Here is a 24,952-nt window from a genome sequence, read left to right on the forward strand (position 1 = left end):
GAAAATCCCTATCTTAGTAGTGTGATGAGTTCATGACCAAACATTTGGGGAACAACAATCAAAAGACTTATCTTTGGTTATTAAGGAAGATAAGTAAAGGGTATACCAGCCTCCATGGAACTTACATACTAATGTCTCACTAGTTTCCCCAACTCACTTCAGGTTGGAAGATAGGTGGAATAAGGAGAAATTGAAGACAGAAAGATTTAGGTGGCCCTTCATTCTTTCTTGCATTCAGTCAACAAATATTTATTTACTGTTTTTTTTAACATCTTTTTTGGCGTATAATTGCTTTACAATGGTGTGTTAGTTTCTGCTGTATAACAAAGTGAATCAGCTATACATATACATATATCCCCATATCTCCTCCCTATTGCTCTCCCTCCCACCCTCCCTATCCCGCCCCTCTAGGTGGTCACAAAGCACCGAGCTGATCTCCCTGTGCTATGTGGCTGCTTCCCACTAGCTATCTATTTTACATTTGGTAGTGTATATATGTCCATGCCACTCTCTCACTTCGTCCCAGCTTCCCCTTCTCCCTCAAGTCTATACTCTACGTCTACGTCGTGTCAGGTGTTGTGTCAAATCCTGTGAATATTAGGAAGAGTAAAACACAGTCACTATGTTTAAGGTGTTTGCAGGCCATCAGGCAAAACAGACAAATAAGTAGCCAATTCCATATAAGGTGATGTTGCATGGGGACTCAGAGAGTTTGGCAGATATGATTTTCAACAGATTGAGGGGAGAATTGAGAACTGCTTCCCAAAAGAAGTGAGTGTAAGCTTTGCTCAGTGAAGGGCAGGGCAGGACAAAGGGCATATGGTTGCGTGATGGGGGCATGGCCTCTGGCGCTGGTCTGCAAGCTGTGTGACCTGGGGTAAATCACTTTAATTTTTCTGTACCTTGGCTTCCTATTTGTAAAATGGGGTTTATAATAGTAAATGTCATGGAGTTGTGCTGATTCATGAGTTAATACATGTAAGACATTTAGAAGAGTGATTGGCACAGTGAGTTGAGCTACTGTCATGGGCAAGGGTTAGAGAGTTATGATGGGTCCTGAAACTACAGAGAAGCAAAGAGGCATTATCTGTAGCATGTGAGTCCAATGTGAGAACAGAGGTGGAGAGAGAAGAGCAGACACGGGCTCAGGAGTCCAGATTCTTGTCCCAATTCTGCTCCCTGCTCGCTCAGTGACTATATCTGTATTAGAAAAATGACTGGATTATCTCTGAAATCCCTTCTAGCTCTCATGCCCAATGATTCTGTGGCTCCTGCTGAGGTGGACTTAATAAATATCATTTGGATTCTTGTGGTAAAGAAATAAAAAAAGAAAGAACATGCTATTCTGAGATTTCCAGCTAGTGACTGGATGAGCTCTGATTCATTTCAAAAGAAATAGGCAAGGCATGAAGAGATTGGTGTATGGAGACTGAGAACGATATAGCACAGATTCATGCATAGAAATTTTAGGTTGGAAGAAACCATTTCTGTCATTTTAATTCAGTGTGGTAGAGAGGCAGTATATTTCAGTGGTTCACAATGACTATAGAAACAGAAGCTCGATTATCAGGGCCCAGGCTTGACACTTTCTGGAAAGTTACTTAAGTGTTCTGCATCTAGATTTCTTCATCTGTAAAATGCAGGAAAAATGCAGGCTGAACCAGCCACAGTGGCCATTTGTAGGTCAGAATGGTTGAACATTGGCAATTTCACATGCTTCAACCTAGTAACAGACACTTTCTAAGGGGTTGGACTGAGAAATAAATGAGTTCATATGCATCACAGTATAAAGGCAGCAGTCGATACATGATAAGGTGCCATAGAAATATCTCCCTTATTATTAAACCTTTTTTTGCTTGTTCAAAATTTATTGCACCAAGTTTAACTTGGCAAGAACAATAGGCATTGCATAATGTAACTGTTTAAGCCTCTTTCCCATCCTTACGTTCAGGCAGGCCTGAGGCCTTGGTTAGGCAATTAGTCCCCCAAGGTACAGCTGTATTCACTTTCAGGATGGCTCCTGCTGCCATTTTGCTTGTTTCCAGTGCTTTCATCTAGACAGGCATTGGTTTCTACTCCAAAGGGGAATTTATCATCAAAGTTCCTGGGTTGCAACTGGCTTCCTCTTCCTCTTCTCAAACTACATGCTCCCTCCCCAGCCCGGCCCTTGGCATCCATGGGCACAGTTTCCATCTCCCTCAGGGTGTAATACCGTCCACCATCTGAGGCCCCTTGACATTACAGACACCAGGCTGGCCCTGCAGGGAGGGTACAAGGAGCATGGGACATCTAAGAGTGGCCCTGAGTGGAGGCCCAAAAGACGGGGTAACTGAGGGATGCTAGAGAAGTAATGAAAAAAAAGAGAACAATTTCTTCTTGAAAAGAAAGAGAAAAGCATGTCTTTCCTGAGAAAAAGCAGTACTAGCTGCAGTTCCTTAAAAAACCGTTTATGATCATTGCCTATTGTCACCGTACATTAACCATGGTTCACGGTTGTTGGATTGATATAAGTCCCCATATTTGTGACTTGTCTTCTTAGTTTCTTCCTGGTGTGTTTTGAAGAACAGAAGTTCTAACGATTAATGTTGGTGAATTTACCAAACATTTTCTCTTTTTACCGAGATTTTCGTGTTTTGTTTAAAGAGATCCTTCCCTGTCTGTTTTGCTTTTTAACTAATTAGTTTGTAAGCCTCTTCCTTAGTGAGACTGGTTTCAGACTTAAGGTTGCAGTTGTTCTATTTCCTCTTGCTGGTGTCAATGCAATGATACAATTCACACAGAGGAAGGAAATACTCTGGTAACAATGAAATGCAGGATAATAAATCATGGCTGATTGAAATCACCCTTATTTTTACTGAATGTTTAAGTCAAGGTACTGTGCTAAGCACTTTACAAAACCCACATTCCATCAAACTTGGAGGTTACACATTTTGCAGATGAGGAAACTGAGACCCACAAAGTTTAAAATACAGTCATTAGGCAAAGCATTAACATAAAAATATAGTTATTGTTGAAGCATCACTTCAGCTAAGAGAGACAATTCCAACTCAAAAATCTATTTTGAGAGTGAGTCAAAAGAAGCCTTTGGTACTGAAACACCCATGGTTTGGATATAGTAGATATATTTGCTTTGAGAGTAGGGTCCTATTTTCCTGAAAATCAATGAAAAATGATTCTATATTCATTTTTGATGGACAGTGCCTAAGGAACAGAATTGTGGGTTTGTCTTTACTATCAAGAGACAGTATGGAAAATAATTGTACCAACAGGTAATATGTGAAGCCTCAGGCAGGAAACTGGCTGTTGAGGAGAGAATCACCTCGCAAATTCAATACCTTTGAGCCCCTAAAGTTTTAATATTCTGATATGCAGTGACTAAGAAAAAAAATACAGAACAGAGAGTTATCGTGCGTACGTGTGTTCCAGATGTTATTATGTGGGGAAAGCAGGAAGCAAATGAACACCTGGTGAAAAGCTTTTTTTCTCATTACCTATGGGAGTTAGAAGACTTCACTTTCTTTAATCCAAAAAAAAAAAGTTGGCCTTAGCCAAATCACTCACTGTCTCTGTTCTTCAGTTTTCACATCTATGGGTAATAGTATCTACTGTTTACCTCCCAGGATTGTGGTGAGAAAATACTGAAATGTGCACATGAAATGCTTTCAGAACTGTTAAAATAAGGTGTAAGATATTACAAGAGTTGCTAAAATGTTAATGATAGCATATGACTGATAACTGTGTGTGGGGGGGTGTATAGGTTCCAATATCCGTGTCCATATATAATTTTGTACACAAATAGTAATAATAATAATAATACCTTCAACTTAAATTCTATTTTACACCCCATGGAGGACTTTTCTATCCATGACTTCATATGAGCCTGCCCTATGAGTTGGGCCAAGTGTCATCCTACCTTTCCATGTTGCTCATGCAGGTCTCTGTTTTCTCAGCAAAAGCAAGCCTCTCCTCCTTCACAATTTCTGCAGCTTCTGCCAGTCCTTGTTACTATTACTTTTCACCTCCAGATCATTCTCTGATATCTGTCAAACACATAACTCACAAACGTCCTTTCCAACTACTGAGCGTGTCCTAAGGTTCAGCACCCATGTGGAGGCGCACACGGCGGTACAGTGCCCTGATCCCACATCTCCTTCAGCTTTCTTTTCAAGCCCACTAAAGCACCCTATTTTTAGAAGACTACTTCCAAGGCAATCCTTCGGCTTGGATGTTACTCCAGACTGCTGTATCTAAAATCTCTAACTCTAACAGTTCACACTGGGACAGTGACATTCTTTACTTCTAGCTCTCTCGTTTTCTTTCTCCCACCAGAGCTACGGTTCCAATTTGGCAGGACCTCCAGTCATTTGCCTTCTCTGCCCATCATACACACACACTTTCTCCTATTGCATGAGCTCCCTCTCATGAGAGGTACCTCCCTCTCTGAGCACCTAGGTCCACTACTTTACTCCTTTGCCAGCTTCCTCTACTCCTGACCTTTTCCATTTGTTTCCCCTAAATCCATTGTTTATACCCCCAAGTCTGCAGCTTGCCAACGATCTCTTCTTCCTGCTCCAACCACGGGCACTCAAGCGTTACTGGAGAAAAGCAGGTAAATATTTGTGTGAAGTGGGGTGGTACAAATCCATCCTCAATCTCAGCTGCACACTCTTCACTGGTTTCTGATCTGTTTTCTTTCCCATGTAGAGCTGTGGTTATGAATATTTATCCCTTTCCAGGAGCACCTTCCTTTAGCTCTTTAATAAGCAAAATATGATCTTGCCTTATACTCCTTAGAGAAAAAAAGAAATAACCAAAGATCTATCTCAGGTTCTGCTCTAACCTACATTTATCTACCTCCCCCACCCCCGACCTCTTTTCCTCCTTTTCAGAGGATGAAATGACCTTCCTGTATTCAGTGCTGATAACTATCTTTTCTATTAATTTTATGCCCTCTGAACTCCTCTAGAACCTCAGTTACATTTATTTTCATTCTCTCTTTTCTGTCTAATTCCTCTCAGATTCTGCACATTCTCAAACATCCCATTTCACCAACAAATGAAATTCCCCCACCCCTCCTTATTTTTATGTCCTTCTATTCTTCTATTGCTACCCAGTCACCTACATCACTTTTCCTTCTATGGTTGAACTTCCGCCAGAGGTAACGTACACTAGCTGTTCTAATTCAATAATCTGTCCAGAGTTGTCATGTAAATACTACGATCAAAGACAGTTTATGAATTATTCTGACACTTAATTTGGTGCTTTATTTAGTCACTTCCTTCTTGTGTATTGACCTTTCACCTTACTCAATAAGGATGTTTGCTTTGGATGAGTATGTGAATGTAACTTGCTGCTTTAACCAATGGTATCAGAGCACCAACTGTGGGACCTCATGGAGGAAATGAGAACTTTAAGGATAGTAATGGGTATTGTGGGGAAATAAAGACCCCTCATTATCAGTTACTGAGATGAAATTCTTAGAGAAATGGTGCCTCAAAAAAAAGTGTAGTCAAAATAAATGTGCATATCCTCATAGATGAATTACAAATAGTTTTTGCACTCATGATTCCAGAAAGTACCAGAGGGTGAGTTCTTGATAATGTGTCACTCAGAAGTAAACACAGATGTCAGGGGAAACCTTTTCTGTATGGTTTATCCTACCTTGAAACCAGAGACCAGTTGAGAGTTGCTGAACTTTGGCTCTTGCTCCATAAAAGGCGAGAGTGTGCAATTAGATGAGCCCTCCTCTGTTGACAGAAATTACTGAGATTTATGATGCTGTGAGGGGACATGGGGTACCTTTTACTGTTAGCAAGTGTCTGGTTACCCTGATGATATTCCTGGTCAACTCATTTCTGGGGGTATACAATGGTATGATTGCTGTTGGATGAGGACCCTTAGGGATACTAATTTAGTGCATGTCTAGATGCTGCAAAATCTCATTTCTAAAGACAAAGCTCAGAAAGAAATGAATAGAAAGTAATTCAAACTATAAATAATAATAACATAATATTCATCTTATAAAAATTCAGAGTAAAAATTGAGAAATAAAGCAAAATACCAAAATTTAACATGGTGAGTAAAAACTAGGTGACTTCAGTTTATGAAACTTTAAAGGATAGTACATTTAAATACTGCACTCTTTTAGTTTTGTAAAAATATGTACATGTTACTTAAGTTTTCAAAAGCACTAAGTATAGATCATTTTTTATGATTTTTATTATCAAATTTAATTTTAAGCTCCCTGGCTTGCGTTTTCCTCATATGAAAATTTCAGGAAAATGCTCAACGACTTTGTTAAAGTGAAGATTTAATTACTGATAGATGAAAGCTATTTGTTTTTCAATAATTGCGATAGGTAATCATTGCTATTAAAGCGAAGCGTGCATTTGCTTTTCTTAGTCAGTTTACTGACTGATGTACATCATCTTATCAGGGCTACTGGCCTGCCACTAAGCACTCTGATATACCAGTTATTGGAATTCCAGCTGAGTTTGGATGAGAACAGCAAAAACAGACAGGTAATTTGCCAATGGCAGAGACAGCATTTTGAACATTTTCATTTAGTTTGCATTACTTTCTTTAACCTAGAAAAGAAAAAGTAATTTCATAAAAACTCTTAATTTAAAGGAAATGAAGTTTAGATAAAGCAATTCAAAGATCCTCTAGAGAAAAATGAAGTAAGAAATACAGCTAAAACGGTCACCTTCCTATTAACAGTTGTGATAATTGAACAGAAAGTCAGAAATAGATAATCGCTACAACAAAGCTAAAGAAATGATGCTACAAATATTATGTATATAAAATATAGGTGTGTTGCCCTTGCCCCAGATCATAATTCAGTGTGTAATCATTTAGGCTGTTTTGATTCTGCCTTAGACACTCTATGTTCACTTGGGCTTTTACCTATGTCAGTGCCACAGAAAATGGCAAAAGGGAAATTGTACATAACAGAATGCTTTTTCAGAGAAAAAGTAATAGGTTTTGTTGTGGAGGGTTAGAAACTATAGGTTAAGTTATTCTTTAACAAAGGACCAGTGAACTGTATTTAGCCATGCTGGGCTCCTATACTTCGTCACCTTGCTTAAGCAAGACAGACCTACACACAGGACTTACCTCACAAAATGAAGCAGTGGTCAACCTTATCGAGAGCTAAAGAGCTTTCTGAAGGGCAGTCAATTTAAAATAACCCAGGCTAAGAGCCTGAGGATGTTTATGGTTAACACAACAATGAATGGAACCAAAGCATTTAGAGATAATGTTTGAGTGCCTTCCTTGGGCACCCAGGCCTTCAGACACTTGATGCAAATCTCATCTGTCTTATTTCAGTCTTTTTGGCTGCATTGGATCCAGGGTAACAATACAGGTTGAGAGTGTTGCATAAATTCCAAGAAATCTGCAGAGCAAATAACAGAGCTAGCTGTGGCTGTGGTCTTGATTAGAGATTGCCTCTCCCGTTGCGGAGCACAGGCTCCGGATGCGCAGGCTCAGCGGCCGTGGCCCACGGGCCCAGCCGCTCAGCGGCATGTGGGATCTTCCCGGACCGGGGCACGAACCCGTGTCCCCTGCATCGGCAGGCAGACTCTCAACCACTGCACCACCAGGGAAGCCCTTGATTAGAGATTTTTAAGGGAGGTTTTTTCCTGCTTCTATTTATGCTTTTCCTAGAACATCTTATTGTATAAATGCTTGTGTGGAAAAATGTGGATGGGAGAATGATGCCACTGAGAACTAGGCCAGGGAAACTGTTAACCTCCCGATGGCATCTTTCCAGACAAAAACTGGGATATAACCAATTTTTCTGTGGCTAATATAGGGAGGGCTATCCTAGGGTTTTCTCTAACAGTTGGATAAGTAAGCAGATACTTGCAAATGATAAAAAGAGGGATTGGGTTGAAAAAAGCATTGAAACGGCATTACACAGAAGCTGAGCTGTAATCAAATTCACACATTCGTGTACCTCAGTGCTGGACAAAACCTCAAGTGGACACTTGCTCTGGGCTCTAGAAGGTATTATTATCCTCATTTTGTAGCTATGTCCCAAAATTTTCCCAAGATTATGTGTAATCATTAACTTTATAATTAAATAGCAATTGTAATGTAAGCCAGAAAAATTCAGCAACCATCTTTCTGTTCAGAAAACCAATTGCCTTTATGAATAAGAACCATGCAAAAAGAAGTAAGGAAAATTGAGTTTACCTATACTGCTGATATGAAGGAGCTATATGGCAATACAAAAACAGTGGGTAATCTACACCTAGCCTCCAAAACTTCAAATGCAGTCAATGACATCTATGAGACACATTGCTCATGGTCTGCTACATGGAGGCTAAACTAATGATTTTCATCTGGTGGTCAGTGTAAAATTAATAACCCTCAGAAACAGTGGTCTAAATGGATGCCAATCTGTCATAATTACAACAATAAAAATAGCTATAAAAGAGAATTCTCAATAACATTGATTTCCAATACTGCCACTCTTTTATGTTCTTAAAATTTACATTGTTAAAATGTTTTTAAAGTATGCCTGTAAAATAAATGTTTTTCTTAGGATAAAATGGGAGGAAAAACAGCTTTGTTTTTCTAGCATGGTGTGAGGCCCAGGATTTTTGATATTGCTTTTTGGACTATAAGATATAACAACTAGAGAAACTTTACTCTAGAAACTTATTGAAAAGCTAGCTTTCTTTGCTGACAATGTATGGCTTGATTTACTTGCTTATTGGATTTGCAGATGTTATTTCACTGATGAATTTGCTAGGGCTGTTAAAATAAGGCACCACAGGCTGGGTGGCTTAAACAAGGGAAATGTATTTTCTCACACAGTTCTGGAGACTAGATGCCTGAGATCAAGGTGTTGGCAGGATTGGCTTTTTCTGAGAGCTTTGAGGAAACGATCTGCTCCAGGTCTCTCTCTTTGGCTTGTGGATGGCCATTTTCCCTCTGTGTTTTCACATTGTCTGCATCCAAATTTCCTATTTCCATAAGACTGTCAGTCATATTAGATTAGGGTCCACTCTAGTAACCCGATTTTAGCTTAACTGCTTCTCTAAAGACACTGTCTCCAAATATAGTAACGTTCCAAAGTCCTGAGGATTAAGAATTCAGGGTTTGATTTGGAGGGACACAGTTCAGCCCATAACACCAGAAATTTTCCTCCCCTCCTTCGTTCCTTTCTTTCTTTCTACTTTTTAAAAAATTTGGGGGGATCTGTACATATCATCAGATGCACATATTCAGAAATATATTCACCTCTGTGTTAGTTTGCTAGGGCTGCCATAACAAAACTGTGAAACTGGGTGGTTTAAACAACAGACATTTAATTTCTCACAGTTCTGGAGGCTGGAAGTCGATGATCAAGGTGTCAGCAGGTTTGGTTTCTTCTGAGACCACTCTCCTTGGCTGGCAGATGACTGCCTTCTTGCTGTGTCCCCATGTGATCTTTGCTGTGTGCGCATACACACACACGTGCGCACGCACATGCACTCACACGCACAGTGCTGGTATCTAACTGTCCTTTTCTTATAAGGACATGAGTTAGATTAATTAGTACATACCCAAAAGATCTCATTTTAATTTAATCACCTAGTTAAAGACATCTCCAAGTACAGTTACATTCTGAGGTGCTGGGGGTTAGAGTTTCAACATATGAATTTGGGGAGGGGGCAGACACAATTCAGTCCATGACAATATCTTAATTGCATTGCATCTGAATCCTGATGCCGAAATCCAGGCCGTTGCTGTGATATATAATAAGAAAGGGAAAGAGGAAAGAAACCAACATTTATGATGCTTCTCCTGTGTGTGGAGCACTAAGCTAGGTAGTTCAGAGACTTTAAATGCCTCTATAGTCACCTGCTGCGTACTTACCCTATGCCAGGATCTTTATATACATTCTTTTTAATCCTCACAACAAAGCTTCAAGCCAGACGTGATTCCCACTTAAAAGAAGACAGAATTGAAGTGATAGGTGCTTTTTGGATTGGAGATTTACACAGAGGAGTATAAGACTCAAAATCCCTTGCACATTCTTCAAGACACCAGAGTGACACCTGTATACTCAGATCCTTGATAGGCAACCCATGGTCATTCCAACGTGTATGCTCTAATTTCAGGGACTTTTTCCTGTTTCAAATGGAAAAACTGAGGCCCAAAGGGAACCAAACCTATCCTATCTGTCTCCTCTACTTCAGGGATTTGTCATCCGAAGCAATTAGTCTATTGTCAACTACAGTTGCTTCAGTCAGATATGGAGGTTTGCAGCAGGGAGCATTGTTGATGGGAATGAAATGGACCATTTTCCACATAAAATTTAAAACTTTGCTATGACTACTGCCAAGAAGAGAAAAGTGGGTGATGGAAAAACTCATGCCTTTCAAAGTAGGTGGGCTAAGGAATGTTAATATTAAAGATGTTGTTGTTTATCTCATATTTGCAATGGAAAATTTTCTCTTTAAGAGGAATTTGGGGACAGTTAAGTAGTTTACAGGATCAGTCAAGAAAAACTGAAATCAGCCAGCTTCAGAAGAGCCAAACAACAAAATCTTCCTTCAAAGGCTCAGCGTTACTGGCGAAGTGTGATAGGTGCAACTAACCCAAAAGCAGATGCACTGTTGGTGAAATAGAAGGATGCTTATGTAAAGCTGCAGATATCGCTTTTCTTGATTTAAAAAAAAAAAAAAAAAGATATCACTTCCCAATACAGGAAATGTTATTTATTGTACCCTAAATGTTTTGCAGAGAAATAATGAATACTGACTGTATTAAGAAGGCTTCTCTGTGAGAGCCCAGTACCACCAGTTATAGACCAGATCATAAGGACAGTCAAGCCTGTTCGGAATGCCTCTGAGTTCTTTATTTCTTTCAGGATGGGTTTCCGATGCCCTCATGATGATGCTCTGGGTCAGGTCCCCCAAACTACCCTCTCCCGATGAAGTCCTTAACCTCACATCCTTAGTCTTGAGGAAATTCCTCCACCCTGATTTATCCAGTCACTACTGGTCCTACTAAATTAGTTTCTTAAACAAATTGGAGAGATGCTGTAACTATCTGGTATGTGACCACGTTCAGAGCACATATATACAGTTTAGCCCAAAATTATATTGTCTTCTGAGAGTGTTCTCAGGCCCCAAGGAGGACTTCTAGGGAGAGATACTTGGCCTGGGGAATCTTTCCTCTCTTCAAACAACATGTGTTTTCCTAAGGTTACATGTATTATTCAATGAATCTATCTAGCTACTATCTATCTATCATCTATCTATCATTACCTATCTTTAAAAACCACTCACAAAGTAAAATACAAAGGGCCAGAAATCTCTGGATTTCCTGAGAGAACATCTGGTTCTCTCATGTCTTAATCCTCTGTGTGCAGAAAGAACACCAGCTTGTCACATACCTTCTCTACCTTGTTGGAGTGAGAGTGGGAAGACAATTCCTTCTGCTCTTTTCTAAGCATATATATTTTTACATCATCAAAGCCTGTTGTATCTAGTTTTATTACTCTTAAATGTTCATTCATTCCTATGTACTTATTTATAAAATACTGCATGTTTTTACTTGTCTCAATGACCCGTGTTTATCTTGCCATTATGCTTAACATTTTTCAACTATATCATGTAACAGTTGGCCAACATAGAGGGATAGACTTTTATATTAGTGTTTCTGAAGTTCATACACAAAATTACCCACTAAAGATTGAACTTTCTAAAGCTAACAATAATCAAGTTTTATTTGAAATTTGCCTTTTGGGGTGTAGTACCTTTTCATAGTTCTCCTGAAGATAATTAGCAGGACACTCTCTAATCAGCATTTTATCTTATTGGTTAATAGCACTCTAACTTATTTTATTATCATTCATTTATGAAGCACAAACATGTATCATTCATGTATTAAGTAACTGTTTTAATTCCAAATGAAAGTTTACCAAAACCCCTCAGATTTCTAGATTCTGTACCACATTGTTATTTTATTAGGAAACCTCAAAAAGAAATACACTGAAGACTGTCTTGACTGCAAATATCAACACAAATTTGGAACTTTATCAAGGTGATGGTTTTGTACCAGTGTGAATATATCATATGCCACTGAATTGAACGCATTAAAAATGGTTTATTTTATGTTATGTGAATTTCATCTCAATAAAATATCAACACAAAGATAGAAAAATCTCCGAGAGGCTCATCTCCCTCCTCTATAGACGCACCTTACATAACTCCACCAGAATACGTGTCTATCCAGGCCACAGAAATCAATTTGAACCTGCAGTTCTGAGAGAGATTAGGTCAGGCTTTAAATAAAGAAGTTGTAGACAAGTTAAATTGTCACTGAATTCTTAAATACCACTCAAGTGTCCAAGAACTGTACTTCCAAATTATTTGTTCTCAGAGCTATACTTCCAAATTATTTGTTCTCACTTTGATAAATTGTGTGGCCTGGTTCCCAAGATCCATTGTAAAGTGTGATCGATCATCCTTGTTCTTACAGGTCCCTGGAGAGGAAATTTTTTTAACCTTTGGTGGCATTTTCTAATATTTTACTCTGACCCTCAAGGTTTGTGAGGCTCAGTTAAATCTCTCCTTCAGCTTTCAATATCCATTTCTTCTCTTGTAAATCCCCAATAGGAATAGATAACTGACCTGAATCCACCAGATACCACTTCAGACACTTCAGTATTGTTGCTGATCTTCATTTTCCAAATTTCACAGGCTTTTCCTCAAAGATTTCTAAACAAATGTTAAACCATCTCTATTTTTCACTTCTTGCTCTTTTCAATATTTCCATTTTATATATCATTTCATAATGTTCCAAACTAGATATAATTTTTACCCAGATGTGTAATGGAAAATTAATTTCTTCTTCCAGCATATCCTCTTGTCCTCTAGATACATAATAATATCATCTAACACCACTGGTGCAATGAATTAAAATGTGCGTTCACATCTGTACCTCACTTGTTCTGTATCTGCCCTGTGCTCTTTACTTAAAGTAATGACACGGATAATGTGTTTTTGCGCTATATTCTGCATTGAAATTCAGTTGGAATTCAAAATCTTTAGCTATAACTGATGGCTGTTGTCTCTCTGAAATGTTTTTAATCCTATGTGTGTTTGCTATTAAAATTCACTTTGTGTACTTCATTCCAGCGCTTCTAACTCTTTTTGAATTCTAATGCTATTTCCAAAATACCCATCTACCTGAGTAGTAGCTGGGAAGGCCGATTCTCCAATGTCTTATTCAGATGGCAATGGGTGTGTTGTCTATGCATGGTTGTGAGCAATACTGGAAAATAGCAGGACAGGGATGGCAGTGGGGAGGCAAAAACAGGAAGCAGGTGAGGACAGTCCAGGTGGTTCACAGGTCAGAGTCCCTAGCCAGGGGCTTTGAGTTGACAAGGAGACCATATGAGACCCATGAGTACAGAGTGTGAAACTTAAGAACATTTATTCCAGCTCCCTTACTACTTGGGAGGAAAATTTCTGAGCCATCATGTATTCTTTTGCAATTGCTGCCATAACAAAATACCACAGACTGGGTGGCTTAAATGATAGACATTTATTGTCTCACAGTTCGGGAGGGTAAAAGTCCAAGGTCAAGCTGTTGGCAAGTATGGTTTCTTCTGAGGCCTCTCTCCTTGGCTTGCCTTTTCATTGCGTCCTCACATGGTCTTTCCTCTGTGTGCACATCCCTGATGTCTCTTTGCGTGTCCAGATTTCTTCTTCTTATAAGGACATGACAGATTGGATTAGGGCCCACTCTAACATGCTCATTTTAGCTTAATCACCTCTATAAAGGCCCAATCTCCAAATGCTCCAAATATCTCCATTTCCAGTATTTACCTGAGATATTAAGGCCCATTTGCATATAGTGACTTAATATCACTCCTTACTGGATGCTTTTCTCATCCCTACTCCTCAGGTTTTCCATGCACCTCCCCAAATTTCCACTCAAATCCTTTTCTCAGGGTCAACTTCTATGGAAAACCAAACTAGGACAGATACAAAGGAAGGAATATTACAGTGTTGTAGAGTGACACAAAGACCATCAGTCCAGCATCAGATGACCTGAATTCAAGTTCTATCTTCAAATCATCAGGTTTTCAACTTCCTTAAACCTAGGTTTCCTCTTCAGTAAAATGGAGATGATAACAATGTCTGCTTTTTAGGGTTCTTTCAATTCCTAAATTAGAAAATGAATATATCACAGTTATTTTAAAATATTATTATTACCACAGTAACACATAATTCTCTGTCCTCAAAGAATTCTATTTTATTTGGACAGTCAAATGTTTATATCGCCTAAGGCAGCATATGGTTAAGTTTCAAATGAATGACCATCACAGTCACTGCTGAAAATATTAAATAACACCAGATTCTAACTCAATCCAGAAAGCTATCCTGACCTCTGGATACATTTACTTCACTGGTATCTATTATTCATTTGTTATGGGAGAGAAAGGTTATATAAGAAACTTCCTGCCATCAGAGCTTATGATCTTGCTTGGAGCACAAGACACGTACATAAATGAATGAAATAAAAAGCAGCAGGTGCTAAGTGCTACAATGCTAGATGAATACACTTCATACAAACTTAGAAAATTGTACAAGGTAAACACTAAGAATGGTCGTGTGTTCAGCCCTCAAGTGGGCTGTCATTAGACAGTAGGTTCATATATCAATAAAAAGTAATTTTCATAAAACCAAAACAAAAAAAGGAGTTTTATAAAATCACACTGTGGAATCATAAAAATTCAGCACTGAAAAGGACCCTATGAGCAATCTCCTAGCCCACTGGTTTTCAACATGGGATATCACCCTAGGGGCATTTGGAACCATGAGAAGGATGGTTTGGGCTGTCATGACTAGAGATGGGGAAGCATGAGTGGGTGGGGCCTAGAAATGCTAGCCACACAGCAATAGAGGGGACACACTGTCCAACAGCCCAACAAAGAACTCTCCTGCCCCCATCCTACCCTCCAACCTCTCAACCTTCCCACTCTCTGTTACATAGGAAAAAATGATGCTCACAAAGGACAAAAGATTCTCCACAATCTACTGGGTTTAGCATCCATATTCCAGACAGTGCTCTCCAGTAGAAATATTGTTAAGCCCAAGTGCAAACTATGTGTAATTTTAAATTTGCTAATAGTCACATTGAAATATTTTAAAACTGGTGAAATTAATTTAATCATATATTTTATTCAACCCAGAATATATAAAACATTATCATTTCAATATATAACCAATATACATTCATCGATATGAGTTTTTTGTACTAAGTTTTCAAAATCTGTTATATATTTACACTTCACAGCATATCTGAATTCAGACTAGCCACATTTCAAGTGTATAGTAGCCGCCTGGAGCTAGTGGTTTCCATATTGCAGGCCTAGGAAAGTCTGTGTTTTTCTAAACCATCTTTGTGTTTCTTACAAGATGCACGTCATAAGCAACTAAGTGAAAGACCTCAGTTGACTCCATCTACTCTTCCGGTCACTGTATCATAGGAAGAAATGAGATCGGTGTGACCAAATGTGTTTTTCAGAAATCCAGAGCCATGGTAGTTATTATTTTGTACCTTCTGATCTTCTAAGCAGTTGAAAATTGATTTCTGGATGAGTCGCTTGAGTATTTTTTTTTTTTAGGTTTGAAGCTAAATCGACCATTTTATAATTCCAGGCTTAACTTTTTTCTGAAAAATATGCAATCTTTTTGCCATTTTCCATAATTGCTTTCATTATTCATGGTATTATATGAACACGAATTTCCAGTCTTCTTGTCAGAATTTTATATAGCTTGGTTTTTCTTATGGCTCTGCCTTTTTTTTTTTTTATTGTAGTTTGCCTAAATTTCCCTTGCTGAAACTTCCATAAATATTCCCATGTTTCCTCCAGCTAATAAAACTATTTCTTACCCTTTCTTTCTTTCTTTTTTTTTTTTTTTTTGCGGTATGCGGGCCTCTCTCACTGTTGTGGCCTCTCCCGTTGCGGAGCACAGGCTCCGGACGCACAGGCTTAGCGGCCATGGCTCACGGGCCCAGCCGCTCCGCGGCATGTGGGATCTTCCCGGACCGGGGCACGAACCCGCGTCCCCTGCATCGGCGGGCGGACTCTCAACCACTGTGCCACCAGGGAAGCCGCCCCATTATTTTACAAGACCAATTTTACATGTCACTAAGTTCCTTCTGGCATTCTTTCATTCTGTATTGAGTATAACTATTTTGTCCATTCTTCCTCATTTCTCTAAAACTTGGTTATTAAATGATAAATATTTTGCTTGGGGTATTCTATTTCTACTTGACTTTCAATAAAAATACCCCTGAAGTAAAAAAACATAAATATATTTTCTAATATTTGGATTTCAAGTACAGGACATTTGAAATTTAAAGCTTTAAATCCAGCAAGACATAGATTTTTAACTGTATCGGGCCTGTACATCAATGGTTAGATTATGAAAAAGAGGCAATTGTATCAACTTTTCTAAAACTCTTTAAGGGATGATTTATCCACATTTTAGTTGGAATTTGGTAACTTTATGGCCCGAAAGTGGACAAAATAAATATTCATTTCTAGTCTATGCATTTTTTTGTCAACTTCTCAACCAAATATAGAAAGTTGTATATTTCAGGCAATGGATATTTTCTTTTTCAAATTTATTTTATTGAAGTATAACTGATTTACAATGTTGTGTTAATTTCTGCTGTACAGCAACGTGATTCAGTTATACATATATTCTTTTTCATATTCTTTTCCATTATGGTTTATCACAAGTTCCCTGTGCTATACAGTAGGACCTTTATCCAGGCAGTGGATCCTTATAGCTGCTTTTATTTAAGCTTCTTGGGTGAATTTTCTCTAGAGGTCCAGATTGTAAATATTTTAAGCTTTGCCAACCCAGTAGTCTCTATCACAACCATTCCATCTGCCTGTCATTGTAGCATGAAAGCAGCCACAGACAGTATATAAAGGTGTAGGTTTGACTATATTGCAATAAAACTTTATTTATAAAAAGACCTCAGGCTATATTTGGTCTGTGGGCTATAGTTTGTTGGCCCTTGTTCTAGATATTCTAGAATCACTCACTTTACTTTGACTATACGAACTAGCCATTTGATCTCACATCGTGATTCTGGCATAATGTTGAGTTGTTACTCTGAGCTTTGAATACAAAGAAGACAGGTTCAGAGATCACTAATTCTCATCTGACTATGAAACTATATTTGTTGTCTTTATTTTCCTGCTATGTGTATAATAAAAAATCATTTATACCTCTGCTTTTAAAACAAAATTTATCCAAAGTTTACTCTGTTGTTGCTTTATTTTAGTAGTTTCCATAAAACTACTTCACCCTCAGCTTTGGGTGAAGCTTACTGGCTTTTGGCCCTTCATTTTTACACATTTCGCACTTTGAATTCGTTTGCTGCATGGTGAACACTTAAATTTTTTGACTTACACTGTAGCATAAAAACAGCCTTCCAGGGAGGATTTATCATAAATGTTTCTCCATAGAAGTGTAAAGATGGAGCTTCCCTGGTGGCACAGTGGTTAAGAATCCGCCTGCCAATGCAGGGGACACGAATTCGAGCCCTGGACCGGGAAGATCCCACATGACACGGAGCAGCGAAGCCCGTGTGCCACAACTACTGAGCCTGTGCTCTAGAGCCCGCGAGCCACAACTACTGAAGCCCTCACTCTTACAGCCCACACACCGCAACAAAGAGTAGCCCCCGCTTGCCACAACTAGAGAAAACCTGCATGCAGCAACGAAGACCCAACGCAGACACAAAAAAAAAAAAAAAAGTGTAAGGACGAATTTATAATACCACTGGCTGAAGTGGACAATTTTAGGATTAATGTGAAACAGACCAATTTGAAGAGCTTTCAGTAGTAGGCCCTACATGCGATGCGTTTAAAATCCTAATGTGAATAAACACACCAAAACAAAATGCAACATAATAGCCAAAACTTTTCAATGACAGAAAGGCCTAGAGCTGCTGCAGAAATGCTTTCTCTGGTTGTGGATACTCTGTGTTGTTGTTACAGTTGAAGTGTTAAGTGGCTAAGTTCCAATTGCTGTGGGAACTGTAACTGAAATTTGACCTTTGATATATTTACATATTCAACCCTAACATTATATTAACAGGCTTTTGCATTTACCTTGTGTCTGTAAGTGGCTTTGTTTTAGGCTTTCAGGGATATTAACTTGAAAAGATCCTCTGGGAGGGAAGAAGCAGAAAGCTTGATTTCTTTCAGAGTCTCATCCACTCCTAGTATCAGAGTTTACTTCTGTAGAATCAGTGCGTAACCATGCTTTTTGAGGATAGGCAATGATTTCCCATTTAGAGACTACTCCTTTAAAGTAAATAGTGGACTCATTTTTCAGAAAGTCGGTTGCTTGGCTATTTGTGTTCGTTGATTAAAACTTTGTCTGCACAGCAGGTAGATTTCCTGTGCTTGTCAGAAAGCAAGAGAAGAAAATCAATAGTTGTGAGTAGCCATAAGTGAGAAATAACCATCATTAATTCTTTCACCTTCTTTATCACATCAAGTTCAAATATGGGTGAGTCAACACACCACAGTAATTCCTGCAATTGTTATTGTACCTCCACAAGTTAAAACAATTAAACTATCCTCTATGATTATGCAAGTTTGAATATTGTGAGTAAATATGAACCATCAGGCTCATGAAGCCCCTACGAGGTTTCACAGTACCAAAGCCCAAAAGGACTTGCGTGGACTAACTTGGAAATGAAAGGGGTTAACATTTATGGAGGACTTCCTGTGCTGGGCAATACGATGGATGCTTTATGTAGGCAATCTCGTTTAATCCTCACAACATTCCACAGGACTGTTGAGGCTAATGAACTTTCCCCAGTCACACAGTAACTGTTGAAGCCATTATTTGAACCTAGTTCTGGATAATTCCAAAATCCCAGAATTCTATTAAAATAAATCTATGTTTTTGCAGATTTCTAGTTCAGTGAATAATATTTGTCATGTTTTTATCAAATAGCTCAAAGTTTCCAGAAAATCTTCCATAAAATATTGACCCTGGTATTTCCAAAAAGTGTTTGAAAATACCAAAGTCAACATCGGGATTTATTTCAGGAGTAATGTCCATTTATTGAGCATCAGATTTTGTAACAATTAATGAAGCATAAGGGTCTGGTCAAAATAAAATAAAAATGAAAGTGGAAATGCAAAGCAAGAGAGAGTTGAAACAAAGGCCTTGATTCCTTCAGTGGCACTCTTCACTTGTTTATATACATTCCTGTAAGTTAGTGTCTACATTGCAGATACCAAGAGGTTTTTGTTTAATAACAAAGAGGTTAAAATGCTGCTATTCCTATTTATGCAACTTTTCAACATTAGCAGTTACAGCAGGGGGTCAAAATCTGGCTTCACAATACCTTTTAAAGCACAGCAAAGGGTTTTAATGGGCAATGTAATAGAGCCAGATTATTCTGGGTTGTAATGCAAAGCGTAGCATGTCTATTTTCTCTTGCCTGCTCCATTTAAGTTACCTACTGCCCCCTGCAGGCATCTAAGTTTCCCTTCCATAAAATAGAACTGTTCCTTCAAATGAAGTGTGTGTGCATTATTTCTTAGAGGAATAAAATTGTGTTTCCATGTGATAAATAAAAGCAAAAAGAGAAAGTGTGCTGTAGTGATCTCTTGGAAAGGTTACCAAATTCCAAAGAGTAATCTTCAGCTTCTCAGTTTCTGAAATTGAATCTTGACATCATGTTAACATTGATTAGATTCAATGGAATGGATTCCCAGTATATAAACTCACAAAAAGTTGATGTATGAACTACAGCAGTGGTCCCCAACTGTTTCGGCACCAGGGACAAGTTTCGTTGAAGACAATTTTTCCACGGGTCGGGGGCGTGGGTGGGATGGGTCAGGTGGTAATGCGAGCAATGGGGAGCAATGGGGAGCGGCAGAGGAAGCTTCACTCACTGGCCTGCCGCTCACCTCAGGCTGCGTGGCCCGGTTCCTAACAGGCCACAGACCCATACCGGTCCACAGCCAGGGGATTGCGGACACCTGAACTAGAGTCTCAGTTTACTAAGTTACTCTTGGATGCAGATTTCTTCCTAGGTACTAAAATTATTATGTCTTCATTGCAAGGGACCCTCCTTCCAGTATCTTGGTGACTGGCTGCTATGGCCAGTCCACAGAGTTGAGATGGATCCCCACCCAAAATTTGGTTTGGATTTCGAAACTAATCATCACAAACACACACACACACACACACACACACACACACACACACACACACCCCAAGAATGTATGAAAAGGTTTTTTATTCCCATATTCACTTTCTGGGGAGAGCAGGACAGGCCTCTCAAGCTGATCTGAAATGGCTTGAAAGAACTGTGAAAGGACAAAAGGAGATTGCCTTTGAGTTTTTATGGTGGTTAGGGGCTGAGGCTGGAGTAAGGGTTTTAGTGCATGATTTGAACTTGCTGTTGGTGACAAAGCACCTAGGTTTTTATCAGCTTGCCCAGATGTGAGACAGAAGGGGAAGAGGGAGGCGTAAGGCATAAAAGATGTCTGTAGTCAAACACCAAATGATGGAGTCAGACTATTATGTTGGGTCCAAAAAAGATAGTTTAGTGAACATGGAATTAGTGCAACATGCAGTGAATACTCTTGAAATGGCTTATACAAAATACGGCAGTGAAATCTAAGCAGAATCCTGTCCCACCACAGCACAAGCCCCTCGGGCTTCCAGAATGTCATGTTTTTATGTCTCTATCTTTTGATCACTATTGGGGAAAAATATCTACAAATTCTTGTTCTTTACTTCTATTCATGAGATTTTCCCTGAAAACATTCTTTGATATTAGATAATTCAGTAAGGTTGCTGACCAACCCAAGTCCTTCTTGATTTTTTAGCCTGAGAATCAATATATCTTTTTTTGTGATTTCTTCAGATCAGTAAATCTCTTGTGGGTAGAGTTAAACTATTTTAACTCAGTGTTTTAAGGAAATTATTCTGTCCACCATCTACCACCACTTTCAGTTTTTTTCTAAACTGGATGATAGTGAATCTTCCTTCTATTGTCTATGAAGTCTCATCTTTCATGTAGAACACTGATCTTATTCTCCCATATCATCATCTAAAAGGGAAATAATATGGATAATGTGGAATGTTGGTAACAGCAGAGAAAATTCCTATAAAATGACTATTTAATGCAAGAAGAGTAAAGTAGTAAATTGAGATCAAATCTGAATGACTGTGGCCAACAGTTCTGTGTCTCTGCTGAGGAGAGATCAAAAGAATACACTCAAAGAGAAACAGAGAAGATTCAGAATAACACCTGAAGAGCATCTGCAAAAATGGGGAAGAGTCAGAAAAAACCCTCTTTTAGAAGTTTATTTTTAGAACTTCCCTGGCAGTCCAGTTGTTAAGACTCCACGCTTCCAATGCAGGGGGCGCGGGTTCGGTCCTTGGTCAGGGAACTAAGATCCTGCATGCTGCACCGCACTACCAAATGTGCTTATAAGAAGAACAAAGTACCTTCCGTGCCTGCAATTGTCTAGGTCAGTGGTTCTTGATCTGCTTGGAGTCATAGGCCCATGGAGAATTGATGAAAATCCTTGGTGGAGAGAAAACTCACGTGAAGCAACATTTGCATTTGACCTATAATGTGCATTAAGTTATTCAATCCTAACTTTATGCTGTGTGGCGGATAAAAAAATCATTCCAAAGGGTAAAAGTTTGTTTCATAAGCTACTTAGTCTGCAGTGTCTCATTATTGGCTGGCTATGTACATTTAGAGTTTCCAATTTGTCTCTGAACCTGGCTTTGTGTTTTGCTACTCAACTATTACCCTGCTTATAGAGCTGAAATATAAGATGACAGTGTTGAGGATAAAACAGCCCCTCAACCAGGCTTACAAGGATCAGACGTGCACATAATAATAGCAGCCTTTGATTGAATGGTTACTATGTACCAGGCACGGTACAAAGCACTATCTCGTTTAATCCTCCAATGACTTTATGATATGGGTATTAATCCCATCTCTTTGATGAGTAAAAATGAGGCTTAGAAGGTTTAATAATTTGTCGAAGTATTTATTGAGCACCTTTTGAATGTCTAACACTATAAAGGAAGATACAAATGAAACAGAACATAGACTCAGTAAACTTTTAAAACTAAAAAAAATTTTTTAACTAACTGCATTTTAAAATGCCAGTGCTTGAAATTATGACATGTTGTTGCCAGCATTATGGTTTAATTATAGCTCAAACTAATGGTGTGGAGAGTTGACTTCTTCTAAAACTCTGTGGGTGTTCATTTAGGAAATGATATATTCCATCATAAGGCTCTGTTGATGATGGTGTTCAAACAGATATACACCAGATATTTGAACTTGAAACAAAATAAAATCTCAGACTTAATGCAAGATAATTTTTATAAGCCAAAAACTCATATCCGTTGTTTGTTACATATACAAAGTAATTGATACAGCTTAACGGTGACATTAAATGTACTTCAAATAGATGTGACACTACTGCCTCTTTATAGCTGTGAACATCTATGTACTTTTAAAATAACAAACTTTTTTAAAAGAAAGAAGAATAGAAGAAAAAATATGCTTGGAGAGTTTCCTTTTATGCTCACTGTTTTGAAATAGCTTTGTGTAAAGCAATTTCTATTCTCTCCCATTATTCTTTTACATTTAAATATCATAGCAACTCTCCTTTAAGTTTTATCAACAATATCCATAGCTTTGACAAACACTTTATAGGGTATTACTGCTTTGAAGTAATTTGGCCCCTTTTAAAGATTTTTTTAAAAAACTGAAGCATAAAAATGTTATGTGCCTCTGTGAAATAATGCTGCATTCAATGCTACACTTCTACCTACGTGGTTAGAAAAAGCTGAGTGATTTTGAAATCTGGAGATATGGACTGCGTCATAGCCACTATTTTCTTTCCTACCTTACCTCCTCAACTTTCCTGATCTTTCAGAAGAATTTGAAGTTCATAATTTCCTCCCTTTCCTTTCTCTTTGACTTATGCATTCACCCATCAACTTGTCAATCATTCTGAGTAGCAAGTACTAGAGATACAAAGATAAAATCATTTCCCTGTTCTCAAGGTACTTGAAGTCTCTCGGGAAAGACAGATTTGGAAACTATTGCAATGTGCTCTGCTAAATACCACTGGAGTTCTAGGAAGGACCACTGACCCAGCCTCAGAGGTTGAGCTGGGCCTGTTAAGGAAGGCAAAGGTAATGTGTATGTCTAAAGTGTCGTATATGTCAGGACAAGTGGTGGAAGTTGAAAATGGAGAAGCATGCCGGGACCAGCTCACCTGTAGTGACTTGTTATATCCCACAACTGGGAATTCAAATTCCATCACGAATTGCATTAGCAAGATATAACAATTGAAGAAGCTTCAGTGAGAGAGTGACATGGTAATATGTGCCAAGATCCCACTGGAAACTATGTGGATGCAGAATGCACCAGATTAACAGAAAAGATGACAGGTGATTGGAGAGGGCCATTGAGAGGCCCCAAACAACTGCACTAAGAATGTAGCAGGGACAGATGTGAAAGAAGTTAATTGAGGCAGAATCTCCAGGATTTACAGATTGATGTTTTGTGGGGAGTGAGTGAGATAGAGATAATTCTCACATTCTGGCTTGAGTTACGAGATGGATGATGGTGGTGTTAAACAGGATTGGGGATCAATTCATCTTTTTAATGTGTTGTATTTTTGGTGCCACTGAAATATCTGAGTAGAACCGTGTAAAAACCCCATTAGAAGGTGAGTCTGGGGCTCTGGAGAGAAGTCTGGTTGTGGATAGTATAACAGTTTAGGAGCCATATAGGTAGTGGATGAAGCTGTATGTATGAATGAGGTCATCAGTATCTACATTAAAAATGAAAACAGCAAAGGGCCTAGGGTCTCCCGCAAGGGGAAGTACTGCCTTGCTAGAGGCCAAACTGAGGAGCTTCTAGGCCATATGGTGCCCTTGTGTGAATTAGAGGACACCTTTACTGCCATCAGCCCGAACGTCATCATAATTAATTTACAGATGTGTGCAGTCTACAATGTGAATGGCACCCCTGGAGCTGAGCAGTGCACAGCCTCCCCTAATCATACCTAGTGGAGATAAAAAAATCAGCTGGGAAGGAGACTGAGAAGCAGCGTCTAGGAAGATAAGAAGAAACCAATTATTTTGTGGAACAAACAACAAGGACAGAGTTTCAAGGTAGAAGAGCGGGCAGCACCACCCCTACCAACCGTGACTCAGAAGTCAGGTAAGTGTGGTCTGAAAATTTTCAGCAGGAGCCAGTTGACCTTAGTGATGATGGGTTCAGAGGAGCGCTCAGCTCTGGATTAGTCGCCTTCTGAATTTGGATGTTCTTTTTCTCCTGTGTCTTGCAGGTGCTTTGACCCAGACACTGTCCTGCTTCCACCCTCTCTACCATCTGCCTACCCCACACGTTATCTTCCTGTCTCATGCTTTCACTTTTGCTTTGAGAGCTTTCTCTTCTCCTGTTTTGGATCTTGATACATTTTAATTTTGTTCTTATTCCTTTTACCTTTCACAACCACTTTCACCTCCACCTTACCCAGCACACTCAGTTTCCCTTTAAAAAAACATATCTAGAAAAATGGTACAGATGAACTCATTTGCAAGGCAGAAATAGAGACACAGACATAGAGAACTAATGTATGGACACCAAGGGGTGAAACGGGGGGTGGGATGACTTGGGAGATTGGGATTGACATATATACACTAATATGTATAAAATAGATAACTAATGAGAACCTGCTATATAGCACAGGGAACTCCACTTCACTGTACAGTAGAAACTAACACAACATTGTAAAACAGCTACATCCCAATTTAAAATATATATATATCAGTTTTGGTCACAATTCTCATAGACATCTACTGCCCCTTAGATGTATTTGTGAGCACAAATT

General features: G+C 38.8%; 1 protein-coding gene and 1 long non-coding RNA gene across 4 annotated transcripts in view; one reads left to right on the plus strand and one right to left on the minus strand.

Moving 5' to 3' along the window:
- Positions 1-24,952, plus strand: part of FAR2 (fatty acyl-CoA reductase 2) — a 139,539-nt gene that overhangs the window by 17,929 nt on the left and 96,658 nt on the right. Inside the window, exon 2 of one of the 3 annotated variants that reach the window (XM_089920452.1) lies at positions 24,054-24,279. The exons of 1 other annotated variant lie outside the window; for it this stretch is intronic. The gene's annotated coding sequence lies outside the window, so the exon portion shown is untranslated. Of the gene's footprint in view, positions 1-19,886; positions 24,280-24,952 lie in introns of those variants that run through there. One more of the 3 variants, XM_030761879.2, reaches the window with a different exon arrangement.
- Positions 11,067-24,671, minus strand: LOC111176880 (uncharacterized). The gene is made up of 4 exons (XR_002645184.3): positions 24,263-24,671; positions 21,525-21,603; positions 18,152-18,442; positions 11,067-14,175 (listed from the first exon to the last, which is right to left on the minus strand). It is a non-coding gene; the product is annotated as an uncharacterized LOC111176880 (long non-coding RNA).

The sequence above is a fragment of the Delphinapterus leucas genome, chromosome 11, assembly GCF_059928025.1.
Source record: "Delphinapterus leucas isolate spDelLeu-1000000601 "Yukka" chromosome 11, BTC_Dleu_Yukka2, whole genome shotgun sequence".
NCBI classification, from domain to species: Eukaryota; Metazoa; Chordata; class Mammalia; order Artiodactyla; family Monodontidae; genus Delphinapterus; species Delphinapterus leucas.